The 23,166-nt window shown below is 43.0% G+C and overlaps 43 non-coding genes across 43 annotated transcripts; all 43 read right to left on the bottom strand.

Annotated features, from left to right (window-relative positions):
* Nucleotides 1-82, bottom strand: Trnal-uag. Its single transcript is given in 2 exon segments — nucleotides 1-35; nucleotides 45-82. It is a non-coding gene; the product is annotated as a tRNA-Leu (tRNA).
* Nucleotides 83-469: 387 nt separating this feature from the next.
* On the bottom strand, nucleotides 470-551 carry Trnal-uag. Its single transcript has one exon. It is a non-coding gene; the product is annotated as a tRNA-Leu (tRNA).
* A 388-nt stretch (nucleotides 552-939) lies between these two features.
* Trnal-uag lies at nucleotides 940-1,021 on the bottom strand. The gene has a single exon. It is a non-coding gene; the product is annotated as a tRNA-Leu (tRNA).
* A 388-nt stretch (nucleotides 1,022-1,409) lies between these two features.
* On the bottom strand, nucleotides 1,410-1,491 carry Trnal-uag. The gene has a single exon. It is a non-coding gene; the product is annotated as a tRNA-Leu (tRNA).
* A 388-nt stretch (nucleotides 1,492-1,879) lies between these two features.
* Nucleotides 1,880-1,961, bottom strand: Trnal-uag. Its single transcript has one exon. It is a non-coding gene; the product is annotated as a tRNA-Leu (tRNA).
* A 388-nt stretch (nucleotides 1,962-2,349) lies between these two features.
* Trnal-uag lies at nucleotides 2,350-2,431 on the bottom strand. Its single transcript has one exon. It is a non-coding gene; the product is annotated as a tRNA-Leu (tRNA).
* A 387-nt stretch (nucleotides 2,432-2,818) lies between these two features.
* Trnal-uag lies at nucleotides 2,819-2,900 on the bottom strand. Its single transcript has one exon. It is a non-coding gene; the product is annotated as a tRNA-Leu (tRNA).
* A 388-nt stretch (nucleotides 2,901-3,288) lies between these two features.
* Trnal-uag lies at nucleotides 3,289-3,370 on the bottom strand. The gene has a single exon. It is a non-coding gene; the product is annotated as a tRNA-Leu (tRNA).
* A 388-nt stretch (nucleotides 3,371-3,758) lies between these two features.
* Trnal-uag lies at nucleotides 3,759-3,840 on the bottom strand. The gene has a single exon. It is a non-coding gene; the product is annotated as a tRNA-Leu (tRNA).
* Nucleotides 3,841-4,228: 388 nt separating this feature from the next.
* Nucleotides 4,229-4,310, bottom strand: Trnal-uag. Its single transcript has one exon. It is a non-coding gene; the product is annotated as a tRNA-Leu (tRNA).
* Nucleotides 4,311-4,697: 387 nt separating this feature from the next.
* Nucleotides 4,698-4,779, bottom strand: Trnal-uag. The gene has a single exon. It is a non-coding gene; the product is annotated as a tRNA-Leu (tRNA).
* An 855-nt stretch (nucleotides 4,780-5,634) lies between these two features.
* Nucleotides 5,635-5,716, bottom strand: Trnal-uag. Its single transcript has one exon. It is a non-coding gene; the product is annotated as a tRNA-Leu (tRNA).
* A 388-nt stretch (nucleotides 5,717-6,104) lies between these two features.
* Trnal-uag lies at nucleotides 6,105-6,186 on the bottom strand. The gene has a single exon. It is a non-coding gene; the product is annotated as a tRNA-Leu (tRNA).
* A 388-nt stretch (nucleotides 6,187-6,574) lies between these two features.
* Trnal-uag lies at nucleotides 6,575-6,656 on the bottom strand. Its single transcript is given in 2 exon segments — nucleotides 6,575-6,609; nucleotides 6,619-6,656. It is a non-coding gene; the product is annotated as a tRNA-Leu (tRNA).
* A 387-nt stretch (nucleotides 6,657-7,043) lies between these two features.
* Trnal-uag lies at nucleotides 7,044-7,125 on the bottom strand. Its single transcript has one exon. It is a non-coding gene; the product is annotated as a tRNA-Leu (tRNA).
* A 388-nt stretch (nucleotides 7,126-7,513) lies between these two features.
* Trnal-uag lies at nucleotides 7,514-7,595 on the bottom strand. The gene has a single exon. It is a non-coding gene; the product is annotated as a tRNA-Leu (tRNA).
* Nucleotides 7,596-7,982: 387 nt separating this feature from the next.
* Trnal-uag lies at nucleotides 7,983-8,064 on the bottom strand. The gene has a single exon. It is a non-coding gene; the product is annotated as a tRNA-Leu (tRNA).
* Nucleotides 8,065-8,921: 857 nt separating this feature from the next.
* On the bottom strand, nucleotides 8,922-9,003 carry Trnal-uag. Its single transcript has one exon. It is a non-coding gene; the product is annotated as a tRNA-Leu (tRNA).
* Nucleotides 9,004-9,390: 387 nt separating this feature from the next.
* Nucleotides 9,391-9,472, bottom strand: Trnal-uag. The gene has a single exon. It is a non-coding gene; the product is annotated as a tRNA-Leu (tRNA).
* A 387-nt stretch (nucleotides 9,473-9,859) lies between these two features.
* Nucleotides 9,860-9,941, bottom strand: Trnal-uag. Its single transcript has one exon. It is a non-coding gene; the product is annotated as a tRNA-Leu (tRNA).
* Nucleotides 9,942-10,329: 388 nt separating this feature from the next.
* Trnal-uag lies at nucleotides 10,330-10,411 on the bottom strand. Its single transcript has one exon. It is a non-coding gene; the product is annotated as a tRNA-Leu (tRNA).
* Nucleotides 10,412-10,798: 387 nt separating this feature from the next.
* Trnal-uag lies at nucleotides 10,799-10,880 on the bottom strand. Its single transcript has one exon. It is a non-coding gene; the product is annotated as a tRNA-Leu (tRNA).
* Nucleotides 10,881-11,268: 388 nt separating this feature from the next.
* On the bottom strand, nucleotides 11,269-11,350 carry Trnal-uag. The gene has a single exon. It is a non-coding gene; the product is annotated as a tRNA-Leu (tRNA).
* A 388-nt stretch (nucleotides 11,351-11,738) lies between these two features.
* Trnal-uag lies at nucleotides 11,739-11,820 on the bottom strand. Its single transcript has one exon. It is a non-coding gene; the product is annotated as a tRNA-Leu (tRNA).
* A 387-nt stretch (nucleotides 11,821-12,207) lies between these two features.
* Trnal-uag lies at nucleotides 12,208-12,289 on the bottom strand. Its single transcript has one exon. It is a non-coding gene; the product is annotated as a tRNA-Leu (tRNA).
* Nucleotides 12,290-13,147: 858 nt separating this feature from the next.
* Nucleotides 13,148-13,229, bottom strand: Trnal-uag. Its single transcript has one exon. It is a non-coding gene; the product is annotated as a tRNA-Leu (tRNA).
* A 387-nt stretch (nucleotides 13,230-13,616) lies between these two features.
* Trnal-uag lies at nucleotides 13,617-13,698 on the bottom strand. The gene has a single exon. It is a non-coding gene; the product is annotated as a tRNA-Leu (tRNA).
* Nucleotides 13,699-14,085: 387 nt separating this feature from the next.
* On the bottom strand, nucleotides 14,086-14,167 carry Trnal-uag. The gene is given in 2 exon segments: nucleotides 14,086-14,120; nucleotides 14,130-14,167. It is a non-coding gene; the product is annotated as a tRNA-Leu (tRNA).
* A 387-nt stretch (nucleotides 14,168-14,554) lies between these two features.
* Nucleotides 14,555-14,636, bottom strand: Trnal-uag. Its single transcript has one exon. It is a non-coding gene; the product is annotated as a tRNA-Leu (tRNA).
* Nucleotides 14,637-16,433: 1,797 nt separating this feature from the next.
* Nucleotides 16,434-16,515, bottom strand: Trnal-uag. Its single transcript is given in 2 exon segments — nucleotides 16,434-16,468; nucleotides 16,478-16,515. It is a non-coding gene; the product is annotated as a tRNA-Leu (tRNA).
* A 387-nt stretch (nucleotides 16,516-16,902) lies between these two features.
* On the bottom strand, nucleotides 16,903-16,984 carry Trnal-uag. Its single transcript has one exon. It is a non-coding gene; the product is annotated as a tRNA-Leu (tRNA).
* Nucleotides 16,985-17,372: 388 nt separating this feature from the next.
* Trnal-uag lies at nucleotides 17,373-17,454 on the bottom strand. The gene has a single exon. It is a non-coding gene; the product is annotated as a tRNA-Leu (tRNA).
* Nucleotides 17,455-17,841: 387 nt separating this feature from the next.
* Trnal-uag lies at nucleotides 17,842-17,923 on the bottom strand. Its single transcript has one exon. It is a non-coding gene; the product is annotated as a tRNA-Leu (tRNA).
* Nucleotides 17,924-18,780: 857 nt separating this feature from the next.
* Trnal-uag lies at nucleotides 18,781-18,862 on the bottom strand. Its single transcript has one exon. It is a non-coding gene; the product is annotated as a tRNA-Leu (tRNA).
* A 387-nt stretch (nucleotides 18,863-19,249) lies between these two features.
* Nucleotides 19,250-19,331, bottom strand: Trnal-uag. Its single transcript has one exon. It is a non-coding gene; the product is annotated as a tRNA-Leu (tRNA).
* A 387-nt stretch (nucleotides 19,332-19,718) lies between these two features.
* Nucleotides 19,719-19,800, bottom strand: Trnal-uag. Its single transcript has one exon. It is a non-coding gene; the product is annotated as a tRNA-Leu (tRNA).
* A 388-nt stretch (nucleotides 19,801-20,188) lies between these two features.
* Trnal-uag lies at nucleotides 20,189-20,270 on the bottom strand. Its single transcript has one exon. It is a non-coding gene; the product is annotated as a tRNA-Leu (tRNA).
* A 388-nt stretch (nucleotides 20,271-20,658) lies between these two features.
* Nucleotides 20,659-20,740, bottom strand: Trnal-uag. The gene has a single exon. It is a non-coding gene; the product is annotated as a tRNA-Leu (tRNA).
* A 387-nt stretch (nucleotides 20,741-21,127) lies between these two features.
* On the bottom strand, nucleotides 21,128-21,209 carry Trnal-uag. The gene has a single exon. It is a non-coding gene; the product is annotated as a tRNA-Leu (tRNA).
* A 388-nt stretch (nucleotides 21,210-21,597) lies between these two features.
* Nucleotides 21,598-21,679, bottom strand: Trnal-uag. Its single transcript has one exon. It is a non-coding gene; the product is annotated as a tRNA-Leu (tRNA).
* Nucleotides 21,680-22,066: 387 nt separating this feature from the next.
* Nucleotides 22,067-22,148, bottom strand: Trnal-uag. The gene has a single exon. It is a non-coding gene; the product is annotated as a tRNA-Leu (tRNA).
* Nucleotides 22,149-22,535: 387 nt separating this feature from the next.
* Trnal-uag lies at nucleotides 22,536-22,617 on the bottom strand. The gene has a single exon. It is a non-coding gene; the product is annotated as a tRNA-Leu (tRNA).
* Nucleotides 22,618-23,005: 388 nt separating this feature from the next.
* On the bottom strand, nucleotides 23,006-23,087 carry Trnal-uag. The gene has a single exon. It is a non-coding gene; the product is annotated as a tRNA-Leu (tRNA).
* Nucleotides 23,088-23,166: the final 79 nt, after the last annotated feature.

The raw sequence follows: 23,166 nt of genomic DNA, 5'->3' as shown, positions 1-23,166 counted from the left end.
TGGCAGCGGTGGGATTCGAACCCACGCCTCCGGAGAGACTGGTGCCTAAACCCAGCGCCTTAGACCACTCGGCCACGCTACCTATATGCTAAACGTTTCATGAAACAACGTCTTAACCTTCACACTTTTCCTAAAAAGGCATATTTAAGAGTATACCGTCTTTGATCATCCATCCCTCTCAGACGACCGATTAGCTCAGTAAGTTGCTAATAAGGTGGATGTCGTGGATACGATCCCCATGTCAACCACGTATATGTTTAGTTTTCTTTGACGATTTGGATAAGTTTTTTCAGTTATGACCAACGACTCCGTATAGTCAAAAAAGGAGTGGTGCAACCTTTGCAAAGCGACATGCATAAGGAACCCTTTCAATTTCTGGTAATCCTTGGCATGAAGGCACAGGTATTTAAGTTAAGCTCACAGAGGTCTTGTCTATCTTTGAAGGGATCAAGGACAAAAACAAACCATATGGCAGCGGTGGGATTCGAACCCACGCCTCCGGAGAGACTGGTGCCTAAAACCAGCGCCTTAGACCACTCGGCCACGCTACCTATATGCTAAACGTTTCATGAAACAACGTCTTAACCTTCACACTTTTCCTAAAAAGGCATATTTAAGAGTATACCGTCTTTGATCATCCATCCCTCTCAGACGACCGATTAGCTCAGTAAGTTGCTAATCAGGCGGATGTCGTGGATACGATCCCCATGTCAACCACGTATATGTTTAGTTTTCTTTGACGATTTGGATATTTTTTTTCAGTTATGACCAACGACTCCCTATAGTCAAAAAAGGAGTGGTGAAAACCTTTGCAAAGCGACTTGCATAACGAACCCTTTCAATTTCTGGTAATCCTTGGCATGAAGGCACAGGTATTTAAGTTAACCTCACAGAGGTCTTGTCTATCTTTGAAGGGATCAAGGACAAAAACAAACCATATGGCAGCGATGGAATTCGAACCCACGCCTCCGGAGAGACTGGTGCCTAAAACCAGCGCCTTAGACCACTCGGCCACGCTACCTATATGCTAAATGTTTCATGAAACAACGTCTTAACCTTCACACTTTTCCTAAAAAGGCATATTTAAGAGTATACCGTCTTTGATCATCCATCCCTCTCAGACGACCGATTAGCTCAGTAAGTTGCTAATAAGGTGGATGTCGTGGATACGATCCCCATGTCAACCACGTATATGTTTAGTTTTCTTTGACGATTTGGATAAGTTTTTTTCAGTTATGACCAGCGACTCCGTATAGTCAAAAAAGGAGTGGTGCAACCTTTGCAAAGCGACATGCATAAGGAACCCTTTCAATTTCTGGTAATCCTTGGCATGAAGGCACAGGTATTTAAGTTAAGCTCACAGAGGTCTTGTCTATCTTTGAAGGGATCAAGGACAAAAACAAACCATATGGCAGCGGTGGGATTCGAACCCACGCCTCCGGAGAGACTGGTGCCTAAAACCAGCGCCTTAGACCACTCGGCCACGCTACCTATATGCTAAACGTTTCATGAAACAACGTCTTAACCTTCACACTTTTCCTAAAAAGGCATATTTAAGAGTATACCGTCTTTGATCATCCATCCCTCTCAGACGACCGATTAGCTCAGTAAGTTGCTAATAAGGCGGATGTCGTGGATACGATCCCCATGTCAACCACGTATATGTTTAGTTTTCTTTGACGATTTGAATAAGTTTTTTCAGTTATGACCAACGACTCCCTATAGTCAAAAAAGGAGTGGTGAAAACCTTTGCAAAGCGACTTGCATAAGGAACCCTTTCAATTTCTGGTAATCCTTGGCATGAAGGCACAGGTATTTAAGTTAACCTCACAGAGGTCTTGTCTATCTTTGAAGGGATCAAGGACAAAAACAAACCATATGGCAGCGGTGGGATTCGAACCCACGCCTCCGGAGAGACTGGTGCCTAAAACCAGCGCCTTAGACCACTCGGCCACGCTACCTATATGCTCAATGTTTCATGAAACAACGTCTTAACCTTCACACTTTTCCTAAAAAGGCATATTTAAGAGTATACCGTCTTTGATCATCAATCCCTCTCAGACGACCGATTAGCTCAGTAAGTTGCTAATAAGGTGGATGTCGTGGATACGATCCCCATGTCAACCACGTATATGTTTTGTTTTCTTTGACGATTTGGATATTTTTTTTCAGTTATGACCAACGACTCCCTATAGTCAAAAAAGGAGTGGTGAAAACCTTTGCAAAGCGACTTGCATAACGAACCCTTTCAATTTCTGGTAATCCTTGGCATGAAGGCACAGGTATTTAAGTTAACCTCACAGAGGTCTTGTCTATCTTTGAAGGGATCAAGGACAAAAACAAACCATATGGCAGCGGTGGGATTCGAACCCACGCCTCCGGAGAGACTGGTGCCTAAAACAAGCGCCTTAGACCACTCGGCCACACTACCTATATGCTAAATGTTTCATGAAACAACGTCTTAACCTTCACACTTTTCCTAAAAAGGCATATTTAAGAGTATACCGTCTTTGATCATCCATCCCTCTCAGACGACCGATTAGCTCAGTAAGTTGCTAATAAGGTGGATGTCGTGGATACGATCCCCATGTCAACCACGTATATGTTTAGTTTTCTTTGACGATTTGGATAAGTTTTTTCAGTTATGACCAACGACTCCGTATAGTCAAAAAAGGAGTGGTGCAACCTTTGCAAAGCGACATGCATAAGGAACCCTTTCAATTTCTGGTAATCCTTGCCATGAAGGCACAGGTATTTAAGTTAAGCTCACAGAGGTCTTGTCTATCTTTGAAGGGATCAAGGACAAAAACAAACCATATGGCAGCGGTGGGATTCGAACCCACGCCTCCGGAGAGACTGGTGCCTAAAACCAGCGCCTTAGACCACTCGGCCACGCTACCTATATGCTAAACGTTTCATGAAACAACGTCTTAACCTTCACACTTTTCCTAAAAAGGCATATTTAAGAGTATACCGTCTTTGATCATCAATCCCTCTCAGACGACCGATTAGCTCAGTAAGTTGCTAATCAGGCGGATGTCGTGGATACGATCCCCATGTCAACCACGTATATGTTTAGTTTTCTTTGACGATTTGGATAATTTTTTTCAGTTATGACCAACGACTCCCTATAGTCAAAAAAGGAGTGGTGAAAACCTTTGCAAAGCGACTTGCATAACGAACCCTTTCAATTTCTGGTAATCCTTGGCATGAAGGCACAGGTATTTAAGTTAACCTCACAGAGGTCTTGTCTATCTTTGAAGGGATCAAGGACTAAAACAAACCATATGGCAGCGATGGAATTCGAACCCACGCCTCCGGAGAGACTGGTGCCTAAAACCAGCGCCTTAGACCACTCGGCCACGCTACCTATATGCTCAATGTTTCATGAAACAACGTCTTAACCTTCACACTTTTCCTAAAAAGGCATATTTAAGAGTATACCGTCTTTGATCATCAATCCCTCTCAGACGACCGATTTGCTCAGTTAGTTGCTAATAAGGTGGATGTCGTGGATACGATCCCCATGTCAACCACGTATATGTTTTGTTTTCTTTGACGATTTGGATATTTTTTTTCAGTTATGACCAACGACTCCCTATAGTCAAAAAAGGAGTGGTGAAAACATTTGCAAAGCGACTTGCATAACGAACCCTTTCAATTTCTGGTAATCCTTGGCATGAAGGCACAGGTATTTAAGTTAAGCTCACAGAGGTCTTGTCTATCTTTGAAGGGATCAAGGACAAAAACAAACCATATGGCAGCGGTGGGATTCGAACCCACGCCTCCGGAGAGACTGGTGCCTAAAACCAGCGCCTTAGACCACTCGGCCACGCTACCTATATGCTAAACGTTTCATGAAACAACGTCTTAACCTTCACACTTTTCCTAAAAAGGCATATTTAAGAGTATACCGTCTTTGATCATCCATCCCTCTCAGACGACCGATTAGCTCAGTAAGTTGCTAATCAGGCGGATGTCGTGGATACGATCCCCATGTCAACCACGTATATGTTTAGTTTTCTTTGACGATTTGGATAATTTTTTTCAGTTATGACCAACGACTCCCTATAGTCAAAAAAGGAGTGGTGAAAACATTTGCAAAGCGACTTGCATAACGAACCCTTTCAATTTCTGGTAATCCTTGGCATGAAGGCACAGGTATTTAAGTTAACCTCACAGAGGTCTTGTCTATCTTTGAAGGGATCAAGGACAAAAACAAACCATATGGCAGCGGTGGGATTCGAACCCACGCCTCCGCAGAGACTGGTGCCTAAACCAAGCGCCTTAGACCACTCGGCCACGCTACCTATATGCTAAACGTTTCATGAAACAACGTCTTAACCTTCACACTTTTCCTAAAAAGGCATATTTAAGAGTATACCGTCTTTGATCATCCATCCCTCTCAGACGACCGATTAGCTCAGTAAGTTGCTAATAAGGTGGATGTCGTGGATACGATCCCCATGTCAACCACGTATATGTTTAGTTTTCTTTGACGATTTGGATAAGTTTTTTCAGTTATGACCAACGACTCCGTATAGTCAAAAAAGGAGTGGTGCAACCTTTGCAAAGCGACATGCATAAGGAACCCTTTCAATTTCTGGTAATCCTTGCCATGAAGGCACAGGTATTTAAGTTAAGCTCACAGAGGTCTTGTCTATCTTTGAAGGGATCAAGGACAAAAACAAACCATATGGCAGCGGTGGGATTCGAACCCACGCCTCCGGAGAGACTGGTGCCTAAAACCAGCGCCTTAGACCACTCGGCCACGCTACCTATATGCTAAACGTTTCATGAAACAACGTCTTAACCTTCACACTTTTCCTAAAAAGGCATATTTAAGAGTATACCGTCTTTGATCATCCATCCCTCGCAGACGACCGATTAGCTCAGTAAGTTGCTAATCAGGCGGATGTCGTGGATACGATCCCCATGTCAACCACGTATATGTTTAGTTTTCTTTGACGATTTGGATATTTTTTTTCAGTTATGACCAACGACTCCCTATAGTCAAAAAAGGAGTGGTGAAAACCTTTGCAAAGCGACTTGCATAACGAACCCTTTCAATTTCTGGTAATCCTTGGCATGAAGGCACAGGTATTTAAGTTAAGCTCACAGAGGTCTTGTCTATCTTTGAAGGGATCAAGGACAAAAACAAACCATATGGCAGCGATGGAATTCGAACCCACGCCTCCGGAGAGACTGGTGCCTAAAACAAGCGCCTTAGACCACTCGGCCACGCTACCTATATGCTAAATGTTTCATGAAACAACGTCTTAACCTTCACACTTTTCCTAAAAAGGCATATTTAAGAGTATACCGTCTTTGATCATCCATCCCTCTCAGACGACCGATTAGCTCAGTAAGTTGCTAATAAGGTGGATGTCGTGGATACGATCCCCATGTCAACCACGTATATGTTTAGTTTTCTTTGACGATTTGGATATTTTTTTTCAGTTATGACCAACGACTCCCTATAGTCAAAAAAGGAGTGGTGAAAACATTTGCAAAGCGACTTGCATAAGGAACCCTTTCAATTTCTGGTAATCCTTGCCATGAAGGCACAGGTATTTAAGTTAAGCTCACAGAGGTCTTGTCTATCTTTGAAGGGATCAAGGACAAAAACAAACCATATAGCGGTGGGATTCGAACCCACGCCTCCGGAGAGACTGGTGCCTAAAACCAGCGCCTTAGACCACTCGGCCACGCTACCTATATGCTAAACGTTTCATGAAACAACGTCTTAACCTTCACACTTTTCCTAAAAAGGCATATTTAAGAGTATACCGTCTTTGATCATCCATCCCTCTCAGACGACCGATTAGCTCAGTAAGTTGCTAATCAGGCGGATGTCGTGGATACGATCCCCATGTCAACCACGTATATGTTTAGTTTTCTTTGACGATTTGGATAATTTTTTTCAGTTATGACCAACGACTCCCTATAGTCAAAAAAGGAGTGGTGAAAACATTTGCAAAGCGACTTGCATAACGAACCCTTTCAATTTCTGGTAATCCTTGGCATGAAGGCACAGGTATTTAAGTTAACCTCACAGAGGTCTTGTCTATCTTTGAAGGGATCAAGGACTAAAACAAACCATATGGCAGCGATGGAATTCGAACCCACGCCTCCGGAGAGACTGGTGCCTAAAACCAGCGCCTTAGACCACTCGGCCACGCTACCTATATGCTCAATGTTTCATGAAACAACGTCTTAACCTTCACACTTTTCCTAAAAAGGCATATTTAAGAGTATACCGTCTTTGATCATCAATCCCTCTCAGACGACCGATTTGCTCAGTTAGTTGCTAATAAGGTGGATGTCGTGGATACGATCCCCATGTCAACCACGTATATGTTTTGTTTTCTTTGACGATTTGGATATTTTTTTTCAGTTATGACCAACGACTCCCTATAGTCAAAAAAGGAGTGGTGAAAACATTTGCAAAGCGACTTGCATAACGAACCCTTTCAATTTCTGGTAATCCTTGGCATGAAGGCACAGGTATTTAAGTTAACCTCACAGAGGTCTTGTCTATCTTTGAAGGGATCAAGGACAAAAACAAACCATATGGCAGCGGTGGGATTCGAACCCACGCCTCCGGAGAGACTGGTGCCTAAACCCAGCGCCTTAGACCACTCGGCCACGCTACCTATATGCTAAACGTTTCATGAAACAACGTCTTAACCTTCACACTTTTCCTAAAAAGGCATATTTAAGAGTATACCGTCTTTGATCATCCATCCCTCTCAGACGACCGATTAGCTCAGTAAGTTGCTAATAAGGTGGATGTCGTGGATACGATCCCCATGTCAACCACGTATATGTTTAGTTTTCTTTGACGATTTGGATAAGTTTTTTCAGTTATGACCAACGACTCCGTATAGTCAAAAAAGGAGTGGTGCAACCTTTGCAAAGCGACATGCATAAGGAACCCTTTCAATTTCTGGTAATCCTTGGCATGAAGGCACAGGTATTTAAGTTAAGCTCACAGAGGTCTTGTCTATCTTTGAAGGGATCAAGGACAAAAACAAACCATATGGCAGCGGTGGGATTCGAACCCACGCCTCCGGAGAGACTGGTGCCTAAAACCAGCGCCTTAGACCACTCGGCCACGCTACCTATATGCTAAACGTTTCATGAAACAACGTCTTAACCTTCACACTTTTCCTAAAAAGGCATATTTAAGAGTATACCGTCTTTGATCATCCATCCCTCTCAGACGACCGATTAGCTCAGTAAGTTGCTAATCAGGCGGATGTCGTGGATACGATCCCCATGTCAACCACGTATATGTTTAGTTTTCTTTGACGATTTGGATAATTTTTTTCAGTTATGACCAACGACTCCCTATAGTCAAAAAAGGAGTGGTGAAAACATTTGCAAAGCGACTTGCATAACGAACCCTTTCAATTTCTGGTAATCCTTGGCATGAAGGCACAGGTATTTAAGTTAACCTCACAGAGGTCTTGTCTATCTTTGAAGGGATCAAGGACAAAAACAAACCATATGGCAGCGGTGGGATTCGAACCCACGCCTCCGCAGAGACTGGTGCCTAAACCAAGCGCCTTAAACCACTCGGCCACGCTACCTATATGCTAAACGTTTCATGAAACAACGTCTTAACCTTCACACTTTTCCTAAAAAGGCATATTTAAGAGTATACCGTCTTTGATCATCCATCCCTCTCAGACGACCGATTAGCTCAGTAAGTTGCTAATAAGGTGGATGTCGTGGATACGATCCCCATGTCAACCACGTATATGTTTAGTTTTCTTTGACGATTTGGATAAGTTTTTTCAGTTATGACCAACGACTCCGTATAGTCAAAAAAGGAGTGGTGCAACCTTTGCAAAGCGACATGCATAAGGAACCCTTTCAATTTCTGGTAATCCTTGCCATGAAGGCACAGGTATTTAAGTTAAGCTCACAGAGGTCTTGTCTATCTTTGAAGGGATCAAGGACAAAAACAAACCATATGGCAGCGGTGGGATTCGAACCCACGCCTCCGGAGAGACTGGTGCCTAAAACCAGCGCCTTAGACCACTCGGCCACGCTACCTATATGCTAAATGTTTCATGAAACAACGTCTTAACCTTCACACTTTTCCTAAAAAGGCATATTTAAGAGTATACCGTCTTTGATCATCCATCCCTCTCAGACGACCGATTAGCTCAGTAAGTTGCTAATCAGGCGGATGTCGTGGATACGATCCCCATGTCAACCACGTATATGTTTAGTTTTCTTTGACGATTTGGATATTTTTTTTCAGTTATGACCAACGACTCCCTATAGTCAAAAAAGGAGTGGTGAAAACCTTTGCAAAGCGACTTGCATAACGAACCCTTTCAATTTCTGGTAATCCTTGGCATGAAGGCACAGGTATTTAAGTTAACCTCACAGAGGTCTTGTCTATCTTTGAAGGGATCAAGGACAAAAACAAACCATATGGCAGCGATGGAATTCGAACCCACGCCTCCGGAGAGACTGGTGCCTAAAACAAGCGCCTTAGACCACTCGGCCACGCTACCTATATGCTAAATGTTTCATGAAACAACGTCTTAACCTTCACACTTTTCCTAAAAAGGCATATTTAAGAGTATACCGTCTTTGATCATCCATCCCTCTCAGACGACCGATTAGCTCAGTAAGTTGCTAATAAGGTGGATGTCGTGGATACGATCCCCATGTCAACCACGTATATGTTTAGTTTTCTTTGACGATTTGGATAAGTTTTTTCAGTTATGACCAACGACTCCGTATAGTCAAAAAAGGAGTGGTGCAACCTTTGCAAAGCGACATGCATAAGGAACCCTTTCAATTTCTGGTAATCCTTGGCATGAAGGCACAGGTATTTAAGTTAAGCTCACAGAGGTCTTGTCTATCTTTGAAGGGATCAAGGACAAAAACAAACCATATGGCAGCGGTGGGATTCGAACCCACGCCTCCGGAGAGACTGGTGCCTAAAACCAGCGCCTTAGACCACTCGGCCACGCTACCTATATGCTAAACGTTTCATGAAACAACGTCTTAACCTTCACACTTTTCCTAAAAGGCATATTTAAGAGTATACCGTCTTTGATCATCCATCCCTCTCAGACGACCGATTAGCTCAGTAAGTTGCTAATAAGGTGGATGTCGTGGATACGATCCCCATGTCAACCACGTATATGTTTAGTTTTCTTTGACGATTTGGATATTTTTTTTCAGTTATGACCAACGACTCCCTATAGTCAAAAAAGGAGTGGTGAAAACATTTGCAAAGCGACTTGCATAAGGAACCCTTTCAATTTCTGGTAATCCTTGGCATGAAGGCACAGGTATTTAAGTTAACCTCACAGAGGTCTTGTCTATCTTTGAAGGGATCAAGGACAAAAACAAACCATATGGCAGCGATGGAATTCGAACCCACGCCTCCGGAGAGACTGGTGCCTAAAACCAGCGCCTTAGACCACTCGGCCACGCTACCTATATGCTAAATGTTTCATGAAACAACGTCTTAACCTTCACACTTTTCCTAAAAAGGCATATTTAAGAGTATACCGTCTTTGATCATCCATCCCTCTCAGACGACCGATTAGCTCAGTAAGTTGCTAATAAGGTGGATGTCGTGGATACGATCCCCATGTCAACCACGTATATGTTTAGTTTTCTTTGACGATTTGGATAAGTTTTTTCAGTTATGACCAACGACTCCGTATAGTCAAAAAAGGAGTGGTGCAACCTTTGCAAAGCGACATGCATAAGGAACCCTTTCAATTTCTGGTAATCCTTGGCATGAAGGCACAGGTATTTAAGTTAACCTCACAGAGGTCTTGTCTATCTTTGAAGGGATCAAGGACAAAAACAAACCATGTGGCAGCGGTGGGATTCGAACCCACGCCTCCGGAGAGACTGGTGCCTAAAACCAGCGCCTTAGACCACTCGGCCACGCTACCTATATGCTAAACGTTTCATGAAACAACGTCTTAACCTTCACACTTTTCCTAAAAAGGCATATTTAAGAGTATACCGTCTTTGATCATCCATCCCTCTCAGACGACCGATTAGCTCAGTAAGTTGCTAATCAGGCGGATGTCGTGGATACGATCCCCATGTCAACCACGTATATGTTTAGTTTTCTTTGACGATTTGGATATTTTTTTTCAGTTATGACCAACGACTCCCTATAGTCAAAAAAGGAGTGGTGAAAACCTTTGCAAAGCGACTTGCATAACGAACCCTTTCAATTTCTGGTAATCCTTGGCATGAAGGCACAGGTATTTAAGTTAACCTCACAGAGGTCTTGTCTATCTTTGAAGGGATCAAGGACAAAAACAAACCATATGGCAGCGATGGAATTCGAACCCACGCCTCCGGAGAGACTGGTGCCTAAAACCAGCGCCTTAGACCACTCGGCCACGCTACCTATATGCTAAATGTTTCATGAAACAACGTCTTAACCTTCACACTTTTCCTAAAAAGGCATATTTAAGAGTATACCGTCTTTGATCATCCATCCCTCTCAGACGACCGATTAGCTCAGTAAGTTGCTAATAAGGTGGATGTCGTGGATACGATCCCCATGTCAACCACGTATATGTTTAGTTTTCTTTGACGATTTGGATAATTTTTTTCAGTTATGACCAACGACTCCGTATAGTCAAAAAAGGAGTGGTGCAACCTTTGCAAAGCGACATGCATAAGGAACCCTTTCAATTTCTGGTAATCCTTGGCATGAAGGCACAGGTATTTAAGTTAAGCTCACAGAGGTCTTGTCTATCTTTGAAGGGATCAAGGACAAAAACAAACCATATGGCAGCGGTGGGATTCGAACCCACGCCTCCGGAGAGACTGGTGCCTAAAACCAGCGCCTTAGACCACTCGGCCACGCTACCTATATGCTAAACGTTTCATGAAACAACGTCTTAACCTTCACACTTTTCCTAAAAAGGCATATTTAAGAGTATACCGTCTTTGATCATCCATCCCTCTCAGACGACCGATTAGCTCAGTAAGTTGCTAATAAGGCGGATGTCGTGGATACGATCCCCATGTCAACCACGTATATATTTAGTTTTCTTTGACGATTTGAATAAGTTTTTTCAGTTATGACCAACGACTCCCTATAGTCAAAAAAGGAGTGGTGAAAACCTTTGCAAAGCGACTTGCATAACGAACCCTTTCAATTTCTGGTAATCCTTGGCATGAAGGCACAGGTATTTAAGTTAAGCTCACAGAGGTCTTGTCTATCTTTGAAGGGATCAAGGACAAAAACAAACCATATGGCAGCGGTGGGATTCGAACCCACGCCTCCGGAGAGACTGGTGCCTAAAACCAGCGCCTTAGACCACTCGGCCACGCTACCTATATGCTAAATGTTTCATGAAACAACGTCTTAACCTTCACACTTTTCCTAAAAAGGCATATTTAAGAGTATACCGTCTTTGATCATCAATCCCTCTCAGACGACCGATTAGCTCAGTAAGTTGCTAATAAGGTGGATGTCGTGGATACGATCCCCATGTCAACCACGTATATGTTTTGTTTTCTTTGACGATTTGGATATTTTTTTTCAGTTATGACCAACGACTCCGTATAGTCAAAAAAGGAGTGGTGAAAACCTTTGCAAAGCGACTTGCATAACGAACCCTTTCAATTTCTGGTAATCCTTGGCATGAAGGCACAGGTATTTAAGTTAACCTCACAGAGGTCTTGTCTATCTTTGAAGGGATCAAGGACAAAAACAAACCATATGGCAGCGGTGGGATTCGAACCCACGCCTCCGGAGAGACTGGTGCCTAAAACAAGCGCCTTAGACCACTCGGCCACACTACCTATATGCTAAATGTTTCATGAAACAACGTCTTAACCTTCACACTTTTCCTAAAAAGGCATATTTAAGAGTATACCGTCTTTGATCATCCATCCCTCTCAGACGACCGATTAGCTCAGTAAGTTGCTAATAAGGTGGATGTCGTGGATACGATCCCCATGTCAACCACGTATATGTTTAGTTTTCTTTGACGATTTGGATAAGTTTTTTCAGTTATGACCAACGACTCCGTATAGTCAAAAAAGGAGTGGTGCAACCTTTGCAAAGCGACATGCATAAGGAACCCTTTCAATTTCTGGTAATCCTTGCCATGAAGGCACAGGTATTTAAGTTAAGCTCACAGAGGTCTTGTCTATCTTTGAAGGGATCAAGGACAAAAACAAACCATATGGCAGCGGTGGGATTCAAACCCACGCCTCCGGAGAGACTGGTGCCTAAAACCAGCGCCTTAGACCACTCGGCCACGCTACCTATATGCTAAACGTTTCATGAAACAACGTCTTAACCTTCACACTTTTCCTAAAAAGGCATATTTAAGAGTATACCGTCTTTGATCATCAATCCCTCTCAGACGACCGATTAGCTCAGTAAGTTGCTAATCAGGCGGATGTCGTGGATACGATCCCCATGTCAACCACGTATATGTTTAGTTTTCTTTGACGATTTGGATAATTTTTTTCAGTTATGACCAACGACTCCCTATAGTCAAAAAAGGAGTGGTGAAAACATTTGCAAAGCGACTTGCATAACGAACCCTTTCAATTTCTGGTAATCCTTGGCATGAAGGCACAGGTATTTAAGTTAACCTCACAGAGGTCTTGTCTATCTTTGAAGGGATCAAGGACTAAAACAAACCATATGGCAGCGATGGAATTCGAACCCACGCCTCCGGAGAGACTGGTGCCTAAAACCAGCGCCTTAGACCACTCGGTCACGCTACCTATATGCTCAATGTTTCATGAAACAACGTCTTAACCTTCACACTTTTCCTAAAAAGGCATATTTAAGAGTATACCGTCTTTGATCATCAATCCCTCTCAGACGACCGATTTGCTCAGTTAGTTGCTAATAAGGTGGATGTCGTGGATACGATCCCCATGTCAACCACGTATATGTTTTGTTTTCTTTGACGATTTGGATATTTTTTTTCAGTTATGACCAACGACTCCCTATAGTCAAAAAAGGAGTGGTGAAAACATTTGCAAAGCGACTTGCATAACGAACCCTTTCAATTTCTGGTAATCCTTGGCATGAAGGCACAGGTATTTAAGTTAACCTCACAGAGGTCTTGTCTATCTTTGAAGGGATCAAGGACAAAAACAAACCATATGGCAGCGGTGGGATTCGAACCCACGCCTCCGGAGAGACTGGTGCCTAAAACCAGCGCCTTAGACCACTCGGCCACGCTACCTATATGCTAAACGTTTCATGAAACAACGTCTTAACCTTCACACTTTTCCTAAAAAGGCATATTTAAGAGTATACCGTCTTTGATCATCCATCCCTCTCAGACGACCGATTAGCTCAGTAAGTTGCTAATAAGGTGGATGTCGTGGATACGATCCCCATGTCAACCACGTATATGTTTAGTTTTCTTTGACGATTTGGATAAGTTTTTTCAGTTATGACCAACGACTCCGTATAGTCAAAAAAGGAGTGGTGCAACCTTTGCAAAGCGACATGCATAAGGAACCCTTTCAATTTCTGGTAATCCTTGCCATGAAGGCACAGGTATTTAAGTTAACCTCACAGAGGTCTTGTCTATCTTTGAAGGGATCAAGGACAAAAACAAACCATATGGCAGCGGTGGGATTCGAACCCACGCCTCCGGAGAGACTGGTGCCTAAAACCAGCGCCTTAGACCACTCGGCCACGCTACCTATATGATAAATGTTTCATGAAACAACGTCTTAACCTTCACACTTTTCCTAAAAAGGCATATTAAGAGTATACCGTCTTTGATCATCAATCCCTCTCAGACGACCGATTAGCTCAGTAAGTTGCTAATAAGGTGGATGTCGTGGATACGATCCCCATGTCAACCACGTATATGTTTTGTTTTCTTTGACGATTTGGATATTTTTTTTCAGTTATGACCAACGACTCCCTATAGTCAAAAAAGGAGTGGTGAAAACCTTTGCAAAGCGACTTGCATAACGAACCCTTTCAATTTCTGGTAATCCTTGGCATGAAGGCACAGGTATTTAAGTTAACCTCACAGAGGTCTTGTCTATCTTTGAAGGGATCAAGGACAAAAACAAACCATATGGCAGCGGTGGGATTCGAACCCACGCCTCCGGAGAGACTGGTGCCTAAACCCAGCGCCTTAGACCACTCGGCCACGCTACCTATATGCTAAACGTTTCATGAAACAACGTCTTAACCTTCACACTTTTCCTAAAAAGGCATATTTAAGAGTATACCGTCTTTGATCATCCATCCCTCTCAGACGACCGATTAGCTCAGTAAGTTGCTAATAAGGTGGATGTCGTGGATACGATCCCCATGTCAACCACGTATATGTTTAGTTTTCTTTGACGATTTGGATAAGTTTTTTCAGTTATGACCAACGACTCCGTATAGTCAAAAAAGGAGTGGTGCAACCTTTGCAAAGCGACATGCATAAGGAACCCTTTCAATTTCTGGTAATCCTTGGCATGAAGGCACAGGTATTTAAGTTAAGCTCACAGAGGTCTTGTCTATCTTTGAAGGGATCAAGGACAAAAACAAACCATATGGCAGCGGTGGGATTCGAACCCACGCCTCCGGAGAGACTGGTGCCTAAAACCAGCGCCTTAGACCACTCGGCCACGCTACCTATATGCTAAACGTTTCATGAAACAACGTCTTAACCTTCACACTTTTCCTAAAAAGGCATATTTAAGAGTATACCGTCTTTGATCATCCATCCCTCTCAGACGACCGATTAGCTCAGTAAGTTGCTAATCAGGCGGATGTCGTGGATACGATCCCCATGTCAACCACGTATATGTTTAGTTTTCTTTGACGATTTGGATAATTTTTTTCAGTTATGACCAACGACTCCCTATAGTCAAAAAAGGAGTGGTGAAAACATTTGCAAAGCGACTTGCATAACGAACCCTTTCAATTTCTGGTAATCCTTGGCATGAAGGCACAGGTATTTAAGTTAACCTCACAGAGGTCTTGTCTATCTTTGAAGGGATCAAGGACAAAAACAAACCATATGGCAGCGGTGGGATTCGAACCCAAGCCTCCGGAGAGACTGGTGCCTAAACCAAGCGCCTTAGACCACTCGGCCACGCTACCTATATGCTAAACGTTTCATGAAACAACGTCTTAACCTTCACACTTTTCCTAAAAAGGCATATTTAAGAGTATACCGTCTTTGATCATCCATCCCTCTCAGACGACCGATTAGCTCAGTAAGTTGCTAATAAGGTGGATGTCGTGGATACGATCCCCATGTCAACCACGTATATGTTTAGTTTTCTTTGACGATTTGGATAAGTTTTTTCAGTTATGACCAACGACTCCGTATAGTCAAAAAAGGAGTGGTGCAACCTTTGCAAAGCGACATGCATAAGGAACCCTTTCAATTTCTGGTAATCCTTGCCATGAAGGCACAGGTATTTAAGTTAAGCTCACAGAGGTCTTGTCTATCTTTGAAGGGATCAAGGACAAAAACAAACCATATGGCAGCGGTGGGATTCGAACACACGCCTCCGGAGAGACTGGTGCCTATAACCAGCGCCTTAGACCACTCGGCCACGCTACCTATATGCTAAACGTTTCATGAAACAACGTCTTAACCTTCACACTTTTCCTAAAAAGGCATATTTAAGAGTATACCGTCTTTGATCATCCATCCCTCTCAGACGACCGATTAGCTCAGTAAGTTGCTAATCAGGCGGATGTCGTGGATACGATCCCCATGTCAACCACGTATATGTTTAGTTTTCTTTGACGATTTGGATATTTTTTTTCAGTTATGACCAACGACTCCCTATAGTCAAAAAAGGAGTGGTGAAAACCTTTGCAAAGCGACTTGCATAACGAACCCTTTCAATTTCTGGTAATCCTTGGCATGAAGGCACAGGTATTTAAGTTAACCTCACAGAGGTCTTGTCTATCTTTGAAGGGATCAAGGACAAAAACAAACCATATGGCAGCGATGGAATTCGAACCCACGCCTCCGGAGAGACTGGTGCCTAAAACAAGCGCCTTAGACCACTCGGCCACGCTACCTATATGCTAAATGTTTCATGAAACAACGTCTTAACCTTCACACTTTTCCTAAAAAGGCATATTTAAGAGTATACCGTCTTTGATCATCAATCCCTCTCAGACGACCGATTTGCTCAGTTAGTTGCTAATAAGGTGGATGTCGTGGATACGATCCCCATGTCAACCACGTATATGTTTTGTTTTCTTTGACGATTTGGATATTTTTTTTCAGTTATGACCAACGACTCCCTATAGTCAAAAAAGGAGTGGTGAAAACATTTGCAAAGCGACTTGCATAACGAACCCTTTCAATTTCTGGTAATCCTTGGCATGAAGGCACAGGTATTTAAGTTAACCTCACAGAGGTCTTGTCTATCTTTGAAGGGATCAAGGACAAAAACAAACCATATGGCAGCGGTGGGATTCGAACCCACGCCTCCGGAGAGACTGGTGCCTAAACCCAGCGCCTTAGACCACTCGGCCACGCTACCTATATGCTAAACGTTTCATGAAACAACGTCTTAACCTTCACACTTTTCCTAAAAAGGCATATTTAAGAGTATACCGTCTTTGATCATCCATCCCTCTCAGACGACCGATTAGCTCAGTAAGTTGCTAATAAGGTGGATGTCGTGGATACGATCCCCATGTCAACCACGTATATGTTTAGTTTTCTTTGACGATTTGGATAAGTTTTTTCAGTTATGACCAACGACTCCGTATAGTCAAAAAAGGAGTGGTGCAACCTTTGCAAAGCGACATGCATAAGGAACCCTTTCAATTTCTGGTAATCCTTGGCATGAAGGCACAGGTATTTAAGTTAAGCTCACAGAGGTCTTGTCTATCTTTGAAGGGATCAAGGACAAAAACAAACCATATGGCAGCGGTGGGATTCGAACCCACGCCTCCGGAGAGACTGGTGCCTAAAACCAGCGCCTTAGACCACTCGGCCACGCTACCTATATGCTAAACGTTTCATGAAACAACGTCTTAACCTTCACACTTTTCCTAAAAAGGCATATTTAAGAGTATACCGTCTTTGATCATCCATCCCTCTCAGACGACCGATTAGCTCAGTAAGTTGCTAATCAGGCGGATGTCGTGGATACGATCCCCATGTCAACCACGTATATGTTTAGTTTTCTTTGACGATTTGGATAATTTTTTTCAGTTATGACCAACGACTCCCTATAGTCAAAAAAGGAGTGGTGAAAACATTTGCAAAGCGACTTGCATAACGAACCCTTTCAATTTCTGGTAATCCTTGGCATGAAGGCACAGGTATTTAAGTTAACCTCACAGAGGTCTTGTCTATCTTTGAAGGGATCAAGGACAAAAACAAACCATATGGCAGCGGTGGGATTCGAACCCACGCCTCCGGAGAGACTGGTGCCTAAACCAAGCGCCTTAGACCACTCGGCCACGCTACCTATATGCTAAACGTTTCATGAAACAACGTCTTAACCTTCACACTTTTCCTAAAAAGGCATATTTAAGAGTATACCGTCTTTGATCATCCATCCCTCTCAGACGACCGATTAGCTCAGTAAGTTGCTAATAAGGTGGATGTCGTGGATACGATCCCCATGTCAACCACGTATATGTTTAGTTTTCTTTGACGATTTGGATAAGTTTTTTCAGTTATGACCAACGACTCCGTATAGTCAAAAAAGGAGTGGTGCAACCTTTGCAAAGCGACATGCATAAGGAACCCTTTCAATTTCTGGTAATCCTTGCCATGAAGGCACAGGTATTTAAGTTAAGCTCACAGAGGTCTTGTCTATCTTTGAAGGGATCAAGGACAAAAACAAACCATATGGCAGCGGTGGGATTCGAACCCACGCCTCCGGAGAGACTGGTGCCTAAAACCAGCGCCTTAGACCACTCGGCCACGCTACCTATATGCTAAACGTTTCATGAAACAACGTCTTAACCTTCACACTTTTCCTAAAAAGGCATATTTAAGAGTATACCGTCTTTGATCATCCATCCCTCTCAGACGACCGATTAGCTCAGTAAGTTGCTAATCAGGCGGATGTCGTGGATACGATCCCCATGTCAACCACGTATATGTTTAGTTTTCTTTGACGATTTGGATATTTTTTTTCAGTTATGACCAACGACTCCCTATAGTCAAAAAAGGAGTGGTGAAAACCTTTGCAAAGCGACTTGCATAACGAACCCTTTCAATTTCTGGTAATCCTTGGCATGAAGGCACAGGTATTTAAGTTAACCTCACAGAGGTCTTGTCTATCTTTGAAGGGATCAAGGACAAAAACAAACCATATGGCAGCGATGGAATTCGAACCCACGCCTCCGGAGAGACTGGTGCCTAAAACAAGCGCCTTAGACCACTCGGCCACGCTACCTATATGCTAAATGTTTCATGAAACAACGTCTTAACCTTCACACTTTTCCTAAAAAGGCATATTTAAGAGTATACCGTCTTTGATCATCCATCCCTCTCAGACGACCGATTAGCTCAGTAAGTTGCTAATAAGGTGGATGTCGTGGATACGATCCCCATGTCAACCACGTATATGTTTAGTTTTCTTTGACGATTTGGATAAGTTTTTTCAGTTATGACCAACGACTCCGTATAGTCAAAAAAGGAGTGGTGCAACCTTTGCAAAGCGACATGCATAAGGAACCCTTTCAATTTCTGGTAATCCTTGGCATGAAGGCACAGGTATTTAAGTTAAGCTCACAGAGGTCTTGTCTATCTTTGAAGGTATCAAGGACAAAAACAAACCATATGGCAGCGGTGGGATTCGAACCCACGCCTCCGGAGAGACTGGTGCCTAAAACCAGCGCCTTAGACCACTCGGCCACGCTACCTATATGCTAAACGTTTCATGAAACAACGTCTTAACCTTCACACTTTTCCTAAAAGGCATATTTAAGAGTATACCGTCTTTGATCATCCATCCCTCTCAGACGACCGATTAGCTCAGTAAGTTGCTAATAAGGTGGATGTCGTGGATACGATCCCCATGTCAACCACGTATATGTTTAGTTTTCTTTGACGATTTGGATATTTTTTTTCAGTTATGACCAACGACTCCCTATAGTCAAAAAAGGAGTGGTGAAAACCTTTGCAAAGCGACTTGCATAACGAACCCTTTCAATTTCTGGTAATCCTTGGCATGAAGGCACAGGTATTTAAGTTAACCTCACAGAGGTCTTGTCTATCTTTGAAGGGATCAAGGACAAAAACAAACCATATGGCAGCGATGGAATTCGAACCCACGCCTCCGGAGAGACTGGTGCCTAAAACCAGCGCCTTAGACCACTTGGCCACGCTACCTATATGCTAAATGTTTCATGAAACAACGTCTTAACCTTCACACTTTTCCTAAAAAGGCATATTTAAGAGTATACCGTCTTTGATCATCCATCCCTCTCAGACGACCGATTAGCTCAGTAAGTTGCTAATAAGGTGGATGTCGTGGATACGATCCCCATGTCAACCACGTATATGTTTAGTTTTCTTTGACGATTTGGATAAGTTTTTTCAGTTATGACCAACGACTCCGTATAGTCAAAAAAGGAGTGGTGCAACCTTTGCAAAGCGACATGCATAAGGAACCCTTTCAATTTCTGGTAATCCTTGCCATGAAGGCACAGGTATTTAAGTTAAGCTCACAGAGGTCTTGTCTATCTTTGAAGGGATCAAGGACAAAAACAAACCATATGGCAGCGGTGGGATTCGAACCCACGCCTCCGGAGAGACTGGTGCCTAAAACCAGCGCCTTAGACCACTCGGCCACGCTACCTATATGCTAAACGTTTCATGAAACAACGTCTTAACCTTCACACTTTTCCTAAAAAGGCATATTTAAGAGTATACCGTCTTTGATCATCCATCCCTCTCAGACGACCGATTAGCTCAGTAAGTTGCTAATAAGGTGGATGTCGTGGATACGATCCCCATGTCAACCACGTATATGTTTAGTTTTCTTTGACGATTTGGATATTTTTTTTCAGTTATGACCAACGACTCCCTATAGTCAAAAAAGGAGTGGTGAAAACCTTTGCAAAGCGACTTGCATAACGAACCCTTTCAATTTCTGGTAATCCTTGGCATGAAGGCATAGGTATTTAAGTTAACCTCACAGAGGTCTTGTCTATCTTTGAAGGGATCAAGGACAAAAACAAACCATATGGCAGCGGTGGGATTCGAACCCACGCCTCAGGAGAGACTGGTGCCTAAAACCAGCGCCTTAGACCACTCGGCCACGCTACCTATATGCTAAACGTTTCATGAAACAACGTCTTAACCTTCACACTTTTCCTAAAAAGGCATATTTAAGAGTATACCGTCTTTGATCATCAATCCCTCTCAGACGACCGATTAGCTCAGTAAGTTGCTAATAAGGTGGATGTCGTGGATACGATCCCCATGTCAACCACGTATATGTTTTGTTTTCTTTGACGATTTGGATATTTTTTTTCAGTTATGACCAACGACTCCCTATAGTCAAAAAAGGAGTGGTGAAAACCTTTGCAAAACGACTTGCATAACGAACCCTTTCAATTTCTGGTAATCCTTGGCATGAAGGCACAGGTATTTAAGTTAACCTCACAGAGGTCTTGTCTATCTTTGAAGGGATCAAGGACAAAAACAAACCATATGGCAGCGATGGAATTCGAACCCACGCCTCCGGAGAGACTGGTGCCTAAAACCAGCGCCTTAGACCACTCGGCCACGCTACCTATATGCTAAATGTTTCATGAAACAACGTCTTAACCTTCACACTTTTCCTAAAAAGGCATATTTAAGAGTATACCGTCTTTGATCATCCATCCCTCTCAGACGACCGATTAGCTCAGTAAGTTGCTAATAAGGTGGATGTCGTGGATACGATCCCCATGTCAACCACGTATATGTTTAGTTTTCTTTGACGATTTGGATAAGTTTTTTCAGTTATGACCAACGACTCCGTATAGTCAAAAAAGGAGTGGTGAAACCTTTGCAAAGCGACATGCATAAGGAACCCTTTCAATTTCTGGTAATCCTTGCCATGAAGGCACAGGTATTTAAGTTAAGCTCACAGAGGTCTTGTCTATCTTTGAAGGGATCAAGGACAAAAACAAACCATATGGCAGCGGTGGGATTCGAACCCACGCCTCCGGAGAGACTGGTGCCTAAAACCAGCGCCTTAGACCACTCGGCCACGCTACCTATATGCTAAACGTTTCATGAAACAACGTCTTAACCTTCACACTTTTCCTAAAAAGGCATATTTAAGAGTATACCGTCTTTGATCATCCATCCCTCTCAGACGACCGATTAGCTCAGTAAGTTGCTAATAAGGTGGATGTCGTGGATACGATCCCCATGTCAACCACGTATATGTTTAGTTTTCTTTGACGATTTGGATATTTTTTTTCAGTTATGACCAACGACTCCCTATAGTCAAAAAAGGAGTGGTGAAAACATTTGCAAAGCGACTTGCATAACGAACCCTTTCAATTTCTGGTAATCCTTGGCATGAAGGCACAGGTATTTAAGTTAACCTCACAGAGGTCTTGTCTATCTTTGAAGGGATCAAGGACAAAAACAAACCATATGGCAGCGGTGGGATTCGAACCCACGCCTCCGGAGAGACTGGTGCCTAAAACCAGCGCCTTAGACCACTCGGCCACGCTACCTATATGCTAAACGTTTCATGAAACAACGTCTTAACCTTCACACTTTTCCTAAAAAGGCATATTTAAGAGTATACCGTCTTTGATCATCCATCCCTCTCAGACGACCGATTAGCTCAGTAAGTTGCTAATAAGGTGGATGTCGTGGATACGATCCCCATGTCAACCACGTATATGTTTAGTTTTCTTTGACGATTTGGATAAGTTTTTTCAGTTATGACCAACGACTCCGTATAGTCAAAAAAGGAGTGGTGCAACCTTTGCAAAGCGACATGCATAAGGAACCCTTTCAATTTCTGGTAATCCTTGCCATGAAGGCACAGGTATTTAAGTTAACCTCACAGAGGTCTTGTCTATCTTTGAAGGGATCAAGGACAAAAACAAACCATATGGCAGCGGTGGGATTCGAACCCACGCCTCCGGAGAGACTGGTGCCTAAAACCAGCGCCTTAGACCACTCGGCCACGCTACCTATATGATAAATGTTTCATGAAACAACGTCTTAACCTTCACACTTTTCCTAAAAAGGCATATTAAGAGTATACCGTCTTTGATCATCAATCCCTCTCAGACGACCGATTAGCTCAGTAAGTTGCTAATAAGGTGGATGTCGTGGATACGATCCCCATGTCAACCACGTATATGTTTTGTTTTCTTTGACGATTTGGATATTTTTTTTCAGTTATGACCAACGACTCCCTATAGTCAAAAAAGGAGTGGTGAAAACCTTTGCAAAGCGACTTGCATAACGAACCCTTTCAATTTCTGGTAATCCTTGCCATGAAGGCACAGGTATTTAAGTTAACCTCACAGAGGTCTTGTCTATCTTTGAAGGGATCAAGGACAAAAACAAACCATATGGCAGCGGTGGGATTCGAACCCACGCCTCCGGAGAGACTGGTGCCTAAAACCAGCGCCTTAGACCACTCGGCCACGCTACCTATATGCTAAATGTTTCATGAAACAACGTCTTAACCTTCACACTTTTCCTAAAAAGGCATATTTAAGAGTATACCGTCTTTGATCATACATCCCTCTCAGACGACCGATTAGCTCAGTAAGTTGCTAATCAGGCGGATGTCGTGGATACGATCCCCATGTCAACCACGTATATGTTTAGTTTTCTTTGACGATTTGGATAAGTTTTTTCAGTTATGACCAACGACTCCCTATAGTCAAAAAAGGAGTGGTGAAAACCTTTGCAAAGCGACTTGCATAAAGAACCCTTTCAATTTCTGGTAATCCTTGGCATGAAGGCACAGGTATTTAAGTTAACCTCACAGAGGTCTTGTCTATCTTTGAAGGGATCAAGGACAAAAACAAACCATATGGCAGCGGTGGAATTCGAACCCACGCCTCCGGAGAGACTGGTGCCTAAAACCAGCGCCTTAGACCACTCGGCCACGCTACCTATATGCTCAATGTTTCATGAAACAACGTCTTAACCTTCACACTTTTCCTAAAAAGGCATATTTAAGAGTATACCGTCT

The sequence above is a fragment of the Haliotis rufescens genome, unplaced genomic scaffold, assembly GCF_023055435.1.
Source record: "Haliotis rufescens isolate VD_foot unplaced genomic scaffold, xgHalRufe1.0.p SCAF_15, whole genome shotgun sequence".
NCBI lineage: Eukaryota > Metazoa > Mollusca > Gastropoda > Lepetellida > Haliotidae > Haliotis > Haliotis rufescens.
This window is presented reverse-complemented; position numbering and strand designations above follow the sequence as displayed.